At 36.9% G+C, this 15,910-nt stretch overlaps 1 protein-coding gene across 2 annotated transcripts in view; it reads right to left on the reverse strand.

Annotated features, from left to right (window-relative positions):
• row (zinc finger domain-containing protein relative of woc) overlaps window positions 1–15,910 on the reverse strand; it is a 287,029-nt gene that overhangs the window by 79,804 nt on the left and 191,315 nt on the right. The window lies entirely within an intron of this gene.

The raw sequence follows: 15,910 nt of genomic DNA on the forward strand, positions 1-15,910 counted from the left end.
AAGCGAGTATTTGCCATTAATTCTTTTGATTTTTTTCCACACTGTAGCAGTATCTGTGGATCTATTTATGGTGGCAGCATACTGCACCCATGCTTCTTTTTTAATCATTCATCTTACATGACAAGCTTTAGCCCTTGCTCTCTTAAACTGTAAGAGGTTGTCTGTGGTTGGGTTTTTTTGAAACTGATTACAGTATTTATTTATTTCTCTTTTAGCAATTCTACATGATTTATTCCACCACATTTTTGGATGGAGCTGGATTTTAAATGATGATTTCAGGATAGCAGATTCAGCTTCTACCATTATTTGTTGTGTAATATAGCTCACTGCAGAATCAATCTTGTCAGTTGCAATGATTGAGGAATTCAAATGAGCTATTTCTTGATATTTAGTCCAGTTGGCCTTGTCAAATTTCTAAATTGTTCTAATGTTACTCTGTGGAGGAGAATTTGTATTACATATAATCGGAAAGTGGTCACTACCACGTAGGTTGTCGGTAACTGTCCAGTCTATGAGAGAAAATATTGTTGGAGAACATACTGACAGATCAATAGCGGAGCTTGAGCCAGATGGTAAATGCACATATGTGTGATCGCCGGTATTTAAAATAGTTAGGTTGTGTTTATCTAAGAATTTTTCAATTATTTTTCCTCTGCAGTCAAGATGTTGAGATCCCCATAGGGGGTGATGGTCATTCCAGTCACCCAGAATACAGAAAGGAGTGGGTATTTGTCTTACTAAGTCATCTAAATCAGCAAGGGTGTAATTGTAGTTTGGTGACAGATACAATGAGACTAATGTTATCATTAATGCCAATGGTAATGTGGGCTGCAATTGCCACAAATGGTGTCTGTAGGGGGACAGGTCTAGAGGGAATTAAAGAGTTTACTAACAGCGCTACTCCTCCATGAGATGCATTAGAGTAGTTTCTATCTTTCTATACATGGTGAAGCGTTTGATTGTTACAGATATTGCATTCGTCAGGTTTGTTTCTTGTATGTATGCTGCAGCAGGCTTATATTCGCTTAGGAGATCACATAGGTCATCTAAATTAGCACAAAGTCTGTGACAATTCCATTGAATCACTGTGTTCATTGTTTGATTTTAACTGGTGTGCTGGTTACTTACAGCACATATTTTTGTTTATGCCTGTCTAGTTTTGCTTTTTCTTTCTTTGGGAAGGTTGGCCTTCCCATGTCAAAGTCACATTCTGCATGAATCTCAAGGAATGCATCATCTTCATTTACCTTTTCATCAATGTCCATGGTATCAGACATTAATTTAGTTGTGTTGCTTCTTTTAGGGCTCTTGATTCGTTCTGTTGGTTGGTCATTGGATTTCTTATCTGGAGGTATTGTTACAGGTGTATTCTCTTCTCGAGTAGCATATTTGGAGGCAGATTTTTCCTTTTGATGAGGAAAGGAGTGATTTAGCCCAACCAGATATCAAGATATTTGGTTGGGCTAAAAAGTCACTCTGAGTTGCTACTGAGTGTAGCCGTTGTGTGACTGAAGCATATGTAAATGACTTATTAGGGTTCTGCAAAATGTTTCTTTGCTTCTTAGTATGACACTTTCTGCTCTATCTTATATTTTTGAATATTCTTTTCTTGTTTCCATTGAAGGCATTCCTTTGAGAAGGCAGAATGTTTGCCATGACAGTTAGGACAACTTTGCATTTCAGTATTACAGTTTGTGTGTGTATGTTCTTTAGAACTGCAAGAAGCATAGGTGGCTCCACCTCTGCAGACAGCTTGCGAATGACCAAATTTTTGGCACTTAAAGCACTGGACTGGATTCAGAATGTATGGTTTTACATGACATCTAAGGTAACCACAGCTTTTATGGTGGTAGGTAGATCTGGTATTTTAAATATGAGTATCACTGTTCGAGTAGGGACAGGCTCTCCATCTTTTTTGATGACGATTCTTTTGGCATGCACCACATTTTGATCTTGTAGTTTGTGGACAAGTTCATCCTCCGATTCATTTAACAGATCCCATTCTGATATTACCCCTATAGAGGAGTTGAAGGTGGCATGTGGGGTAACCTTTATGAGAATTCCACTAAAGGTAGATACTTTTAATAGCCTCTCAGCATGTCTATGTTTGGTCATTTCAACTAATAAGTCTCCAGATCCTAATCGCCGAACCATTTTTGGAGGACCAGCCACATTTTCAAGACATTTTTGTATCAAAAATGGGGAAGCTTACTCAATGGTTGGTCTGTGGAGGAGTGCAGTATTAAAAAGAGACGTGCGGTATTATCCATTCCTTCTTTTTTTTTGTCTCTTAGCATGGCATGTGTCATCATGATCTGGATCATGTTTATCTAGATCTGGATCAGAAGATCCATAAGTGGACTGTCTAGTTTTGTCCATCTTTGTTCCTTTTAGCCCTGGGAGGGTGGCTTTCTTCTCCCAGGTTTCCAGCCTCGCCAAGTTGAGGCAGAAGCGGTGCCACCAGTGACCAAGCGATAAAAGAAAGTTAGTAGTTAATACGTTAGTAAGTTAGTCCTATGTACAAGAAGAAAGGTGTCTTTCCTTTCTGTTAGGTACTCTAACTTCTTTACTTTAGAAGAGCAAAATTAAATAATTCTGGGAAAAATGAAGAATATCACTATAATTATCAGCCACTCTAAGAAAATCGCTTGGAAATCACTCTCAGAAATTGCTATAGTCACTCACCTGGCTCTCGGGGCTGAAAGTATTCTGCTTCCATAAAGGTGACTACACTGCTCTTAGACAATTTTCAAATTACTTTCAGTGAGTCCTACTGATCATGTTGCCAACTGCATATTCCAAATGGAGAGCACTCGAGGAAGTAATCATAGAAGGCTAGTAAGCTTTTATTATCAACAGATATAGTTCAATGTTTAGATCTAAATGGATGACAGATGAACTAATGACAGAGAAGAAAATGAATGGGATGATTATAAATTAGGAGGGGAGATGGAATTCAACAGCAAGTACAAATTTTCTGCAATCAGGTCACCAAGAAGGTTAGTATTGTTATTTGTTATTTGGTTTTTAGGAGCATTAGCAACTAAGGCCATATTGCTCCAGGGATATGCGGTGGTCATTCCCTGACCTTTCCGCATCCTCTGTATTTGGTGGTCATGGGCTCGAACCCCGGTCTAATCAAGAAGCATGCGCTATGCACTGCTGCTCCTGCCCACCTGGCTATGGAGGCGCCAAGAAGGTTAGGCAGGCTAAGGCATATTATGAGATGTCCTTAGCTAAAAGTTAACATAAGCAAAGATTCTTTACTTATATTAACAACAGAAGAAAGGTAATAGCAACACTGACCAACTAGATATGAATGGCATAACCTATTTACACTGAAAATTTAAATAAATATTTTGCATACATTTACACATGCAAAAGTTTTTAGGGATAGGAACACCAGAAATACACCAAGTTATAACTGGAAAGAAAATGGAAGAGAAACTGATGAAGCTATAAGTAAATAAAGGACCTGGGGCTGATGGGATAAGTCCAGTTATATTAAGAGAATAGGAAAGAAAACTCTTGATCATAATTATAAGAGCATCCTTGGATTCAGGAGAGATTTTGGAGGTCTGTAAAGGAGTCCTATTCACAAAGGGGATCAAAAGTCGGTGTGGGCAATTATAGACCTGTAAGCTTGACTTCTGTTCCTGGGAAAATAAATGGACTCAGCGGTTAAAAAAGTACTGCAGGTTTATCTTAACAAGAATGGAATTATATGGAAATCTCAATATGGATGTTAAGAAGGGGATCCTGTCTAACAAATCTGATTAGCTACTATGATGCAATAACAAAGGAACTTGATGCAAATAGAAATTTTAACATAAAATATTTAGATTTCAATAAAAGACCTGACACCATTCCACACACAAGACTGCTGTACAAATTGGAGCAGAGTGGCATTAGGTGACATTACTGCTATGGATAAAAGAATGGTTGGGTGGCAGAACAGTGGGTGGTTATAAATTGACAATGCTCTTCGTGGTGTTCCCCAGGGTTCAGTGTTGTTTTCAATATTTATTAATGATATTTTTTTTGAAGGTTTAACATTGATGAAGGTATTAATGCATAAATTTGCAGATGATACAAAGGTTGGCAGAATGGTTAAGGACAGTAAACAAGGTAATCTACTGAAACAAGACCTAGAAAAATTAGGCCGATGGGCTGAGAAATGGCAGCTGAAATGTAACATTGATAAATGCAAGGTACTGCATATGAGTAACAGTACAGGCACTCCTCGACTTACGTACTTAATCGTTTTTTTTTTTTTTTTTTTTTTCATATACTGTTTTGTACATAAGTCCAACTTCGGTCTTGTAGATAGAAAACACATGTACAGTACAGTACAACTGCACTGAGATACCACCAACAAATTTCATGTATATCATTTTACAATTTGTAACTAAGTTAAATAAAGCTGAAAAAATACTCAATGAATAATAATGTAGAGTACAGTATTTATTCAAAACTAATTTAATCTAAATACTATACATAATTTAATTAAATCTACAATCAAATCACTTTACGATGACTTCCAAAATAAAATACCGTTCACTATATGATATGCAGTAAGCGCCGGTCATTGTGATCACGTCTGCAAACTGAATTTAAATTGTATTAAACGGCTATTCTAATAAGTGAAAATAGGAGAAATATTATCCACAGGCCATAAAAGTAAAGACAGAGCACAAATTTACACTTTACTTCCTCCAATTAACAAAATTAAATGATGCATTATAATCGGAAGAATATTTCCCACAGGTTAGCAAAATAAAAATAAATTTACTTATGTGCATAACTTAATTAATACATACTGTACTAGTACATACCAACTAGTTGATGTTTCTGTTCACCAACATTTGTGGGGGGGGGGGGGAGTTAAAATTTAAAACAGTAAAAAAGATAAGCAATCAATAACAAAGAACACAGCATGGACAAATTGCAACTAACACAATACAGGCAGTTCCCACTTTATGAGTTGTTTTTTTTTTTAAGTATTAAGTATCAACAAAATTGAAAATATGAACATTAATTGCAAAAATTAAATGTTCATATTTAAAAATTAAATTAAACATTCATAAATACCACATTTCAAACCACACTTGTAGATATACAATACAGTGTATCCCCGCTTTATGATATTAATCCGTTCCAGAGACACCTCGTATCGTGAAAATATCGTAATTTGAAACCGAAAATACACATTGTTTTTTGGTAATTCATTCCACGATCTCGGAAGTTGAAATTTTCGCTATATAACTCTCTGAAAGGACATTTTTATAATGTAAATTGGATTTTATTTATTATTTTTTTTTTTTATGAAAACCACAAACACGAGAGGTATTTAGAACCTATAGTACTTAGTAGTGTGTTTGGGTTAGAGGTTGAGAAGATGAAAGAAGATATTTGTTGACATTAGACTTGAACTTTTGTAGACTAATTTTCAGGAAATGCATATGAAGGAAGGTTGTTCCAGAAAATAGTTGAATGAATAAATGAGGAAGATGAAAAGTTGGTTCTGTGAGTTTGAAGTTGGATAGTAAATGGCAGTGGCAGCACACGTTCGGACTGTTTTGAAAGAGAGAGAGCAGGAATTATAGAAGCCAATTCAGAAGAACAGTACCCATGGAAGTATCTGTAGAAAAGGCATGCAGCAGAAACAGTATGTCTATGAGACAGCGAGTGCAGAAACTCTGTTAGAGAGGAGTCATTAATTAACCTAACTGTCCTCTTCTGAATAGAATCTAGAAGCCTGAGAGAGGCTTTGGAGGCACCACCTCAGATGTGGGAACAATATTCCATGGTAGGGCAGATTTGTGATTTGTACAGGGTGAACAGCTGTTTGGAAGAAAAGTAACGGCGAGAGCGAAAGAGAAAACCAAGTTTTTTAGATGCACAGAAGCAATATTTGTAATTTGCTTGTGCCAAGATAGATTAGAAGTCAGGGTAATCCCCAAAAGAGATATATCATTTTGCCTAGAAATCGGAATGTCACCAAAGATAAGCATAGGAGCAGAAGAATCCTTTTTGTGAGATATAAGACAAGACTGAGTTTTAGAAGGATTGAAATCAACTAAGTTGTTTGTTTGTTTGTTAATTGGTTTTTAGGAGCACTAGCAACTAAGGCCATATTGCTCCGGGATATGCGGTGGTCATTCCTTGACCTTTCCGCATCCTCCGTATTTGGTGGTGACGGGCTCGAACCCCGGTCTAATCAAGAAGCGTGTGCTACGCATTGCTGCTCCTTCCCACCTGGCTACGGAGGCACCTCAACTAAGTTGTCTTTGCCCCACTGGAGAATTACCTGGAGATTGGAATTTAAGGAATTGGTAGTGCATATTTGAAAAGTTGAAGCTGATTGAGCAGGGCAAGGTTTCTCAAAATGGAAAGTGGAATGCAATGTGCTATCATTGGCAAAACTATGGATAGGATTTCCAGTCAATGGAAGAAGGTCATTAATATACAAGAGGAAAAGAGTGGGAGAAAGAACTGAACCTTGGGAAACAACAGCATTAGTGGAGAAGTAGAAGACAGAGAGCCATCTACCATCAACCTCAGTAAGTGATCAGAGAGAAAACTGGATAACCAATTACAAAAAACAGTTGGCAAACCATAAGATGGATGCTTGTTTAGAAGACCTTTATGCCAAACACTATCGAAGGCCTTTGAGATGTCAAGGGCAACTGCTTGTGTTTCACAAACTTTTCCATTGAATTTGTCCATAAGTGGGTAACATGAGCCAGAATATCACCAGTGAATCGACACTGACGGAATCCAAACTGGCGATCGTTAATCAGGTGGAAGGTTTCTCGGTAGTTTAAGAGTTAGCAGTTAATTGATTTCTCCATTACTTTAGAAAGAGTAGAAGTAATTGCAATGGGACGATAATTGGATGGAAGGGATTTGCCTCCCTTTTTAGGAACTAGCTGGATATGAGCAAATTTCCAAGCAGAAGGAAAAATACTTTTGGAATAAGAAAGTGAAAATGCGGCAAAGAACAGGAGTAAGTTCAGGAGCACAGGTTTTGAGAACAAGTGGAGAAATACCATCAGGACCTGGAGTTTTCTTAGCATCAAGATTCGTCAAAATCCTTCTGACATCCTTTTGATGGAAGACCACAGGAGGCATTGAATGGAGCATGTTGGATATGGTGGGAGGTGTTTTACCAAGATCATTAATACATGAGTTGGAAGAACAATGGGATGCTAGTAGGTCAGCTTTATCCTTGGCTGAAGTGACAACAGAACGATTTGGTTTTGACAGAATTGGGAGCAAAGATGGGCAAAAGTTGCTGCCAATAGCTTTGGCAAGAGACCAGAATGCTCGGTTACCATTAGTGCAAGAAGCTATTTGTTATTTGGTTTTTTAGGAGCATTAGCAGCTAAGGCCATATTGCTCCGGGATATGCGGTGGTCATTCCCTGATCTTTCCGCATCCTCCGTATTTGGTCGTGACTGGCTCGAACCCCTGTCTAATCAAGAAGAGTGTGCTACGCACTGCTGCTCCCTTCCACCTGGCTACGGAGGCGCCTCGTGCAAGGAGCAGGTTTTCTACTCTTAGCCTGTTCAAAATCTAGTTTGGACTGATTAATAATTGCTTTATAATTGTTGGGAGCTTTGGTGTATTAAGAAAATGAAACTGAAAAATTGGAAACAAGCCAATTACAATATGCAACGTTCTTCTCTTGAACAACCTTAGCACATTTATTGGAAAACCAAGGTTTAGATAAAGGACGACAAGATTTTAAAATGGAGTGTGGAATATAGGATTCCATTCCTACAAGAATAATTTCACTAACACAATCTGAGCAAAAGTTGACATCAGAAGTTTTGAAACAGTAATCCAACCAAGTAAAAGAAGAAAAGAAATCTCGCAGGTCATCCCATTTTGTATTCTTGTAATGCCAAACAATACGAGGTTGGGAATAGCCATGAGATAAAGGCTCCACTTGAGAAGACACAATCACCAAGTTGTGATCTGAGGTGCCTAACGGACCACTCACTTTGACCGTGTACTTAGAAGAGTTGTTTGTGAAAAAAAGATCAAGCGTATTGGCTGTATGGTTAGGATTGTCCGGTATTCTTGTAGGCAAATGAACAATCTGTGCAAGGTCATTAGTAATTGCAAAAGCATCAGCATCTCGACCAGATGGAGTTGTGAACATTAAAATAACCAAGGAAAATTACCTCACTGTTAGGAAAGTTGGACTGGAGAAAGTCAAGTTGCAGCAAAGAGAGGAAGTCAAAGAGCTTGAAGTGATTAGCAGAGTTGGGAGAACGGTAGAGACAACAGATGAATTTGACAGAATGAGGTAGAGAAATTTAAACCAGAGAAGATCAAAAAGAGGAGATTCCAAATTACCAAGTCTCTAACAGGTAATATCAGAACAGACATATGCACAAGTACCACCTTTGAGGCGAAAGGAATCATAAAGCGAATAATTTGGGCATCTGAGATGAGCAGTAGTTGAATCAACTGATAACTGAGATTCTTTCAGAAAAAGTACATGGGGTTGGGCAGATTGCAAGTGGAAATGGACATCGTCGAAATTAGAATTGGGACCACGTATATTTGTGAAATAAATTAGGAAGTGTTTGGGAGGTTTAGATCTTTTCGCAGATAAGCTTGCTGTATTAGTTTGACAATTCATGGTGTATTGAATAGTAAGAAAAAGTGGGTGGGACATGCTGTATGAAGTAATGAAATTTTTGGATATGGCATACACATGGTAAGAATATACCCAGATCCTTGACATAACGTCGCCTTGAAAATGTCCCCCGCATACACACTACTCTGACTCACTCCAGTCACTATCTGGCAGAGTAGAGGTAGCAAGATTATACACTAGCTGATCCAGAAGCCTCCTGAACAGTTACTAATAGGTTCGGTTCAGTGTACTAACTAGCGTCTGGCCTGCGAACACCATTTTAGAGCTGTACCCTCGAATATAAGGAAGATTGGATCTCGCTATGATGTTCATCATGACCTCAAAGTCATCAGTCATACTGCATGATGGAAGAGATGGGGATGGGTTACCGGAACTTAGCTCTGGAGACTAAACATGGGTTCCACCACTTCATGCCTCCAATAAGCAAAGCGGTATTGCACCGGTTGATGAGAGTCATCTACCACCTAGTATTGCCTGGTAACACAGTGGGGCGGATTCCTCCATGTGGTGTGGGTGCCACACCTTGATCCCTACTTACGTTGGTTCACACCTGGGTGGTCACCCACAGTATGCTTGTGCAGGGAGGTTATACCCAGGATTGCTAACAGTTGCACCATCGTGAATGTGCAAGCAGAGAATTTGGCTGTCACAGACTGTCTGAACTTCGCCGAAATTAGGGCCACTTGACTTGAATCCCAATTCAGATCATTAAAATGCACTACAATTTCATCGTTATCATATATTCCATTATAAGAATCAATTTTGAACACCTTTGTGATATTTTTCTGGAGGTCACTGCCATAAAACAATAAAAACAATTTGCACTTTCCAGCTTATTGGGCTTTTCTATTAATGAAGCAATTATAAACGGGTAGTAAACTCATGTTATTGCATTTGCAAAAATACCGACAGCTGGAATTGTATGGTTTTTTACATTATTATGGTAAAATGTGGTTCCCCTTTAATGAAATCTTCAATCACATAAAAAATATAAATAAATTTTCAGAATCTTCTCTTCATTCCTTTTAGTTAAAGCTTTGTAAACTCGTTACTCAGCACAAATTGTGTTAGTTGAAATGTGTGCGTTCCGGTAAAAAACGCTTATGCATGCTATTGAAATTTATGAAGAAAAGAGAAGATTATTTTGGAAACAAAAGCCTCTTGAAGCATTTCTGAACAAGACCACTCCTTCTGCAACAAACCAATGAGTGCTGAGCCAATAATGAGTGATCAACGAGTATACATTTAGTCGATGATGATGAAGAATAAACGTTTGTAAGTCATAAATAATTCATTATTATAATTTGCTTGATTTTACAAGCTACGTTTTCATTTTTTTGGGTAAAGCAATCATTGTTTAAACAAACTAATTAGTTATCTGATTTCATTTTTGAGAACGTAACCCCTATTTTTAACATTATGTATATGGGAAATATATTCCCGCTTTACAAGCGCACGCTAGGAATGAATTAACTCATAAAGTCGGGAACTACCTGCATGAGCAAATGAGATACGGAGTAACAACTTTATTGCAAAATTCCAAAAATAGGAATGAAGAAAAGATTCTGAAAATTTATTTATGTTTTTTATATGATTGAAGATTTCAGTGGAGGGGAAGTGCATTTCACTATAATAACATAAAATTCTGGCTATTGGTATCGTCACAAGTGCAATAAGATTGAGTTTACTACCCTTTTTTAATAGATTGCACTAACAGAAAAGCCCAATAAACTGGAAAGTGCAAATTGTTTTTATTGTTTTATGGTAGTGATATCCAGAAATCTGCTTTAGAAATATATCACGAAGGGGTTCAAAATTGATTTTTATAACCGAACATAGCAACAGCTTTGTGCCTTGTACGTATCTGCGAGTTGTATGTAAGTCATTTGTACGTAAGTATAGGAGTGCCTGTAATCCCAAATTAACATACCATCTGGGTGGTCCTACATTCAGCATAGTGGAAAATGAAAAGACCTGGAGTGGGGTGGGGGGATAATTGTGCAGTCAGATATGAAGTTCTGTGAGCAGTGCAGACAGACTGCCAGGACAGCTCATTTGGTTTTTTCAATTATATACAGAAACTTTGCCAGCAGGAATAAGGAGATTATTATCCTTTTGTACAAAGCCGGTTAAGCCACATCTTGAGTACTGTATAGAGGTCTGGAAACCCTCATTTCATTTTAGGAAGAATGTAGATCTGCTGGAAGCAAGCAAAGATGGCAACGATACCAAGAAAGGCTTCAGTTCTGCAAATTACAGAGTTGAATGTTGATAGCATTCTTCCTCTTGCTGAGACTATACACATGACGGGTCATAAATTCAAACCGAGGAAGTATGGTTGATTATTGGAAATTATATAAAAACTTTATATTTTATTGTGGAAGTGGGTAGTTTGAATATCTTCAAGGAAGAACTAGAAAAATTCTTGGAGGGAATGGAGGGGTGAGGTGGGTAGGTTTTTTTTTTTTTTTTTGCTGATGCTCTCTAAGCTTGCTTTGTTGCATCATTTGCCTAGTAATACTAACTAGCAGTTTCCCTGCAGAATCTCTTGCTGTACCTTTGTTCAAATGCTGTACCTTTGCTCATTGCTGTACCTTTGTTCAAATGAATGCTGTCGATACAAAATAGATTCCTTCTACAAGTTCTGGTATGCTGTTAAAAATTTTCCTCCCGAAAGCCTTCCAGAGTCGCTTAGGTCTTAAGTTAATCTTCAATGCTTTCAGCATATAATCTCTCCTGTCATATCTGGGTGGAACTGCAGACACCTATACATTCTAACAGTACCACAGAAATGGCAAGACTGGCAAAGGTTGAGTATGATAAATCACTAGCTACACTGGAAAGGAAAAAGAACAAGGAGTTTTACATATATGTAAATATGAAGAAGAAAACAGCAAATGAGATTTGCTCTTTATGTACTAATTAAAGGAAAGGTCATTGATAACTCAGTCTGAATTGTCAATCTGTATCTGTAGCTAATTGAATGGATATTCTGCATTAATCTTAACTGGTGAATGTCTGGGGAGAGAGCTATGCCGGTGAACCCGAGCACTGTAAAATCAGTGATACAGAAATTGCAGAGGATTATTTACTAGAAGAATATTTTAGCCCGAAAGGCCCAGAGTCAAGTGCATATACCCATTTATTTTAAACAAGCTAGCAGGAGAATGACCGAAACCATTAATGTTATATGAGGGCATCATTAAACTCAGATTTCTTTAGATTGGGAGCCTACTAGTGTATCAGTAATTATTAAAGGTGATTCTAAGAATGAAATGGGTAATTATAGACTAACAAAGGCAAGATTGCAGATATTATGAAGATAACACTTTCTCCTACTTGGTGGAAAGTTTAAGAATATACAGTCGATCTCTATATAACGAAATCGATCGTTTGCTTGAAAAAATTAAAAATACTGTAGTATTTTTCATTGTTGAAAACGTCACATTGTTCAACATGCAGAAATATAGTAAAAGATGGGAAATAAATCAGAAATAAGTGTGAATAAATAAATTTTCTAACATTTTAAAACAATTAATTTATTAATACATACATATTAAGTAATGACTACGTACATGATGCGCACAATATGTTAATACACTTTTAAGAATTATTTCATAAAATATTTGGTTACTTTTTGTTGTACACTGTTTCATAAAAATTTGTTTAAACACTCAAATATATTTTCTGGCACATTTTCTTCACACTGAAGGCCTCAATGAAAACTTTCAAATGCTCTCAACATTTTGTGTTTGGAAAGTTTAATATTACCCTCATTGCCTTCGTTGTTCTCATTTTCATCCAACTCACATCAATATTGTCAATAGTTCTTTTAATACTCTCCAAAACCGGATATTCAGCTTCTATGACATCATTATGCTCCTAAAAATTCGTCAAGAACAATTTCTCCACCGATCAAACCTCTCGCTTGGAGTTCTTCCCAAGATTGCTCAATTTCTTGTTATAGTTCATCCCTCTCATTACTGTTAATTGGCAATTTAGCAAAACCTACTTTTGCAAAATAATTCTTAATCGTTGTTTCCATCACATCTTGACGCCACACTTTTGTCAACTCTGATATACACATCTGAAAATCTATAACAGAATCTATAGGTTGGTTGGTTTCTATTCTCAGTATAATTTTTTTCAGTATGCACCTTTGACAGTGCATTTTCAAATGCTTCATAATGCCTTGGTCCATTGGCTGCAGTTTAGACAAGGTATTCAGAAGGAAGAAAACAGGCTCCACACTTGTAAGTTTTGAAATTACCGAGTGAAGGTGGTCAGGGCGTTTGTCAACAATCAACGCAATTTTTCTGTTGAAATCAACACAATCTTTCTATTGAAATTTAAAATCCACTGTTGAAAAATTTCGCTTGTCATCCAAGATTTTTTGTTGTAGATGTAGCCCAACTCTAATGACTTTACAGCTTTAAAACATCAGGGTTGTTTACTTTTTCCTACTGCCAAAAGCTTCAGTTTTTCATTACCAGCCATATTTGCACCAACCAAGACTAATTTTCTCCTTACTATTTTCGTTACCAATACGTTTATCATCTTTAAAAGCCAGTGTCTTGTTTGGCAAACATTTAAAAAATAGACCTGTTTCATCAATGCTGATTATGTCTTTGGGCTTGTAGTCCTCCATAATTTTTTTCAAAAATGTTTCTTTCCAATGGTTACAATCTTCTTCAATTACAACTCCACTTTCACCAGAAATAACTTTTTCAAGTAAGCCATGGCACTTTTTAAATTTGTCCAGGTAACCAGAACTGGCTTGGAATGGTTTGTGCTCCAGAAAATATGTGTACTCCATAGCCTTTGCTTTTATTAATGGCCCTGATAGCAGAATGTTTTGGTCTCAAATCAACTTCACCCACTTAAAAATGGCTTCATCTACATCTTCATATAGGCATAATTTCGCACACTTCCGAATGGGTTCCATTTCCTCAAACAGTTTGAGGTTCAAAACACGGTTCTTCAGAATGGTTGACACACACTACTAGCAGGGATACCAAATTTTAAAGCGATTTTTTCCCCCCACTTAACACTATTAAGATTCCGATCCACACTATTAAGCATTTCCATTTTTTTTTTCAATGCACTTATGGATTTCCTCTTAGACATTGTAAGGTTACTTGCACAGTAGCTAAAACCAAACTGATTTAGGGACCACTTGTATCTATCATGTAAACAGAAACAGGTGAAATTTAATGAAAGTGTGGATGACTCATTTCTGCGAAACAATAGATGAATTTCCAGGATAAAGGAAAATCACTTTCTCCTAATTCTCTAACAGGGTACTTACAGTAGAAAACAGGTTGACCAGAGCCAATGTCCATGTCAGGAATATGCCTTGTTCTTTGCCAGTGGCTGTGGACACAGATAGCAGATGACCAGCATGACTTCTCGGTACAGTAGAGGCAGCTGTATAGGTTTTATGGGAACCACTAAATTATGGGATGTTTTAGCTTTTAATTCTTAATCCTTTTAACTCTTAATTCCTGCTTTCTACAGCATCAGCTCTATTGCCTAAAGGCAAGAGGTGGAAACAATGTATACCCAGCTGCCACCACCTTAATTAAGAATAAGGTGCTGGTGACCCAGGTCTCTCAAAATCAGTTTGTTATATGGAAACTATTTTCAATGTAATGACCAAGGGGAAATCAAAAAAATTCACTAAATAGAAAAATTCGCTATGGAAGTTCGTTAAAGAGAGATCAGACTGTATATTGTTAGATGGTTGTAACAACAATCCAAAAATAACTTGTACAATGGCCAGAATTAAGTCAGAAACAATAGAGAAAGAAAGGAAGTTTGTGTTTATGCAGACAGACATTTTCCTGTGCAGTGCAGCAGGAAAGAAAGAAGAGCCCACAGTGCTCTAATTCTTTATTAAAAAACTGCTTAGATAGGGAGATTATAATTCCACTGAATAAGGCAGGCAATAATGAGGCCATACTTGAAATACTGTGTCCATATATGGAGACTAAACCTTAAAAAAAAACCCCATCAACCTTCTAGTTTCATATATATGTAAATATAAAGGGGGAAAAAAAAAAAAGAGCAAATAAGATTAGCCCTTATGTAGTAATTGCAGGAAAGATTGTTGAAAAGGTTCTAAGAAAGGCATACATCTGGGAAGACTGGATAAAAGGCACCCACATGTGGACAAATTTCAAATATGTGGACTGCAGAGCACAGTAACTAGGTACCTTAGAGGGGTTCTCATTAAAGTTGATAAGTCTCTGAGAGTGTATAGCAAAATAAATAAGAGTGAAATTTTCACAACATTAAATAATGCCAGAACCAGAATGCATAAATTCAAATTAAGGAGAGAGAATTATTGACTGGATTGTGGGAAATTTTCTTTTAGCAGTGAGCTAAAAATCAAAGGCCTGCTTATCAGTATCGACAGGAAGAGGGATATACACAGAGGAACGTTTTTCTTTGGCTGCAGCAGCAGCAAAAGCTTCAGGCTTTCATGCACTACACAAACAATACTAAAATCCACGCCACGTTCTTCTGAATTAGCATCTGCAATTCCACTTATTTCTTCAAAATCAGCCTAAACACGTACATGAGTTAGTGAGCATCTGTTCAGATACATGCTTTAAACTCATTGAACTAATATTGTTCTAATAACAATATATATCATTGATCTTCTCAGCCCATATAATGTACTAGATAGAGGTTTGAATACCCCTTCCTCACTGATTTAAAGCTATCTTGCACAGAATATTACGATTAGTAATGGCAAATGATGCAAAGAAGCAAGTTTATACCGAATCAGCCAAAAAAAAAAAAACCTTTGCACATCGCCTATCCATCCACTCTAATAATCTGTCCAATTTTTTTTTTTTTTACCACAAGCTAAAAGGAAATTTCTGTGTGCATTTTTGATTTCATATTAGCATCTGCAAATAGCATCTGAATTGGTTTTTTAAGTCATATGTAAGAAGGATAAGACAACATATAGAAGATTAACTGATGTCTATACATGCGATTGTATAAGTTTTGTGTAAATCCCAAACCAACTGTTCATAATTAATTTTATACACCTTTAGACAGTAATGACATAATACTCTGTCCGTTCCACCATCAATACAATCATCCATCCCCAATTTTATTTTATCCCCCCTCAATGTATGTTGTCTGAGCAAATGTAACAATGCAATCAGCATTTAGATAACACAATCCATTCACAGACTTAAATACCTCAGTCAGATCTCATCA

This window comes from Mastigoproctus giganteus, chromosome 14, assembly GCF_048544385.1.
Source record: "Mastigoproctus giganteus isolate SK-2022 chromosome 14, ASM4854438v1, whole genome shotgun sequence".
Taxonomy (NCBI): Eukaryota; Metazoa; Arthropoda; class Arachnida; order Uropygi; family Thelyphonidae; genus Mastigoproctus; species Mastigoproctus giganteus.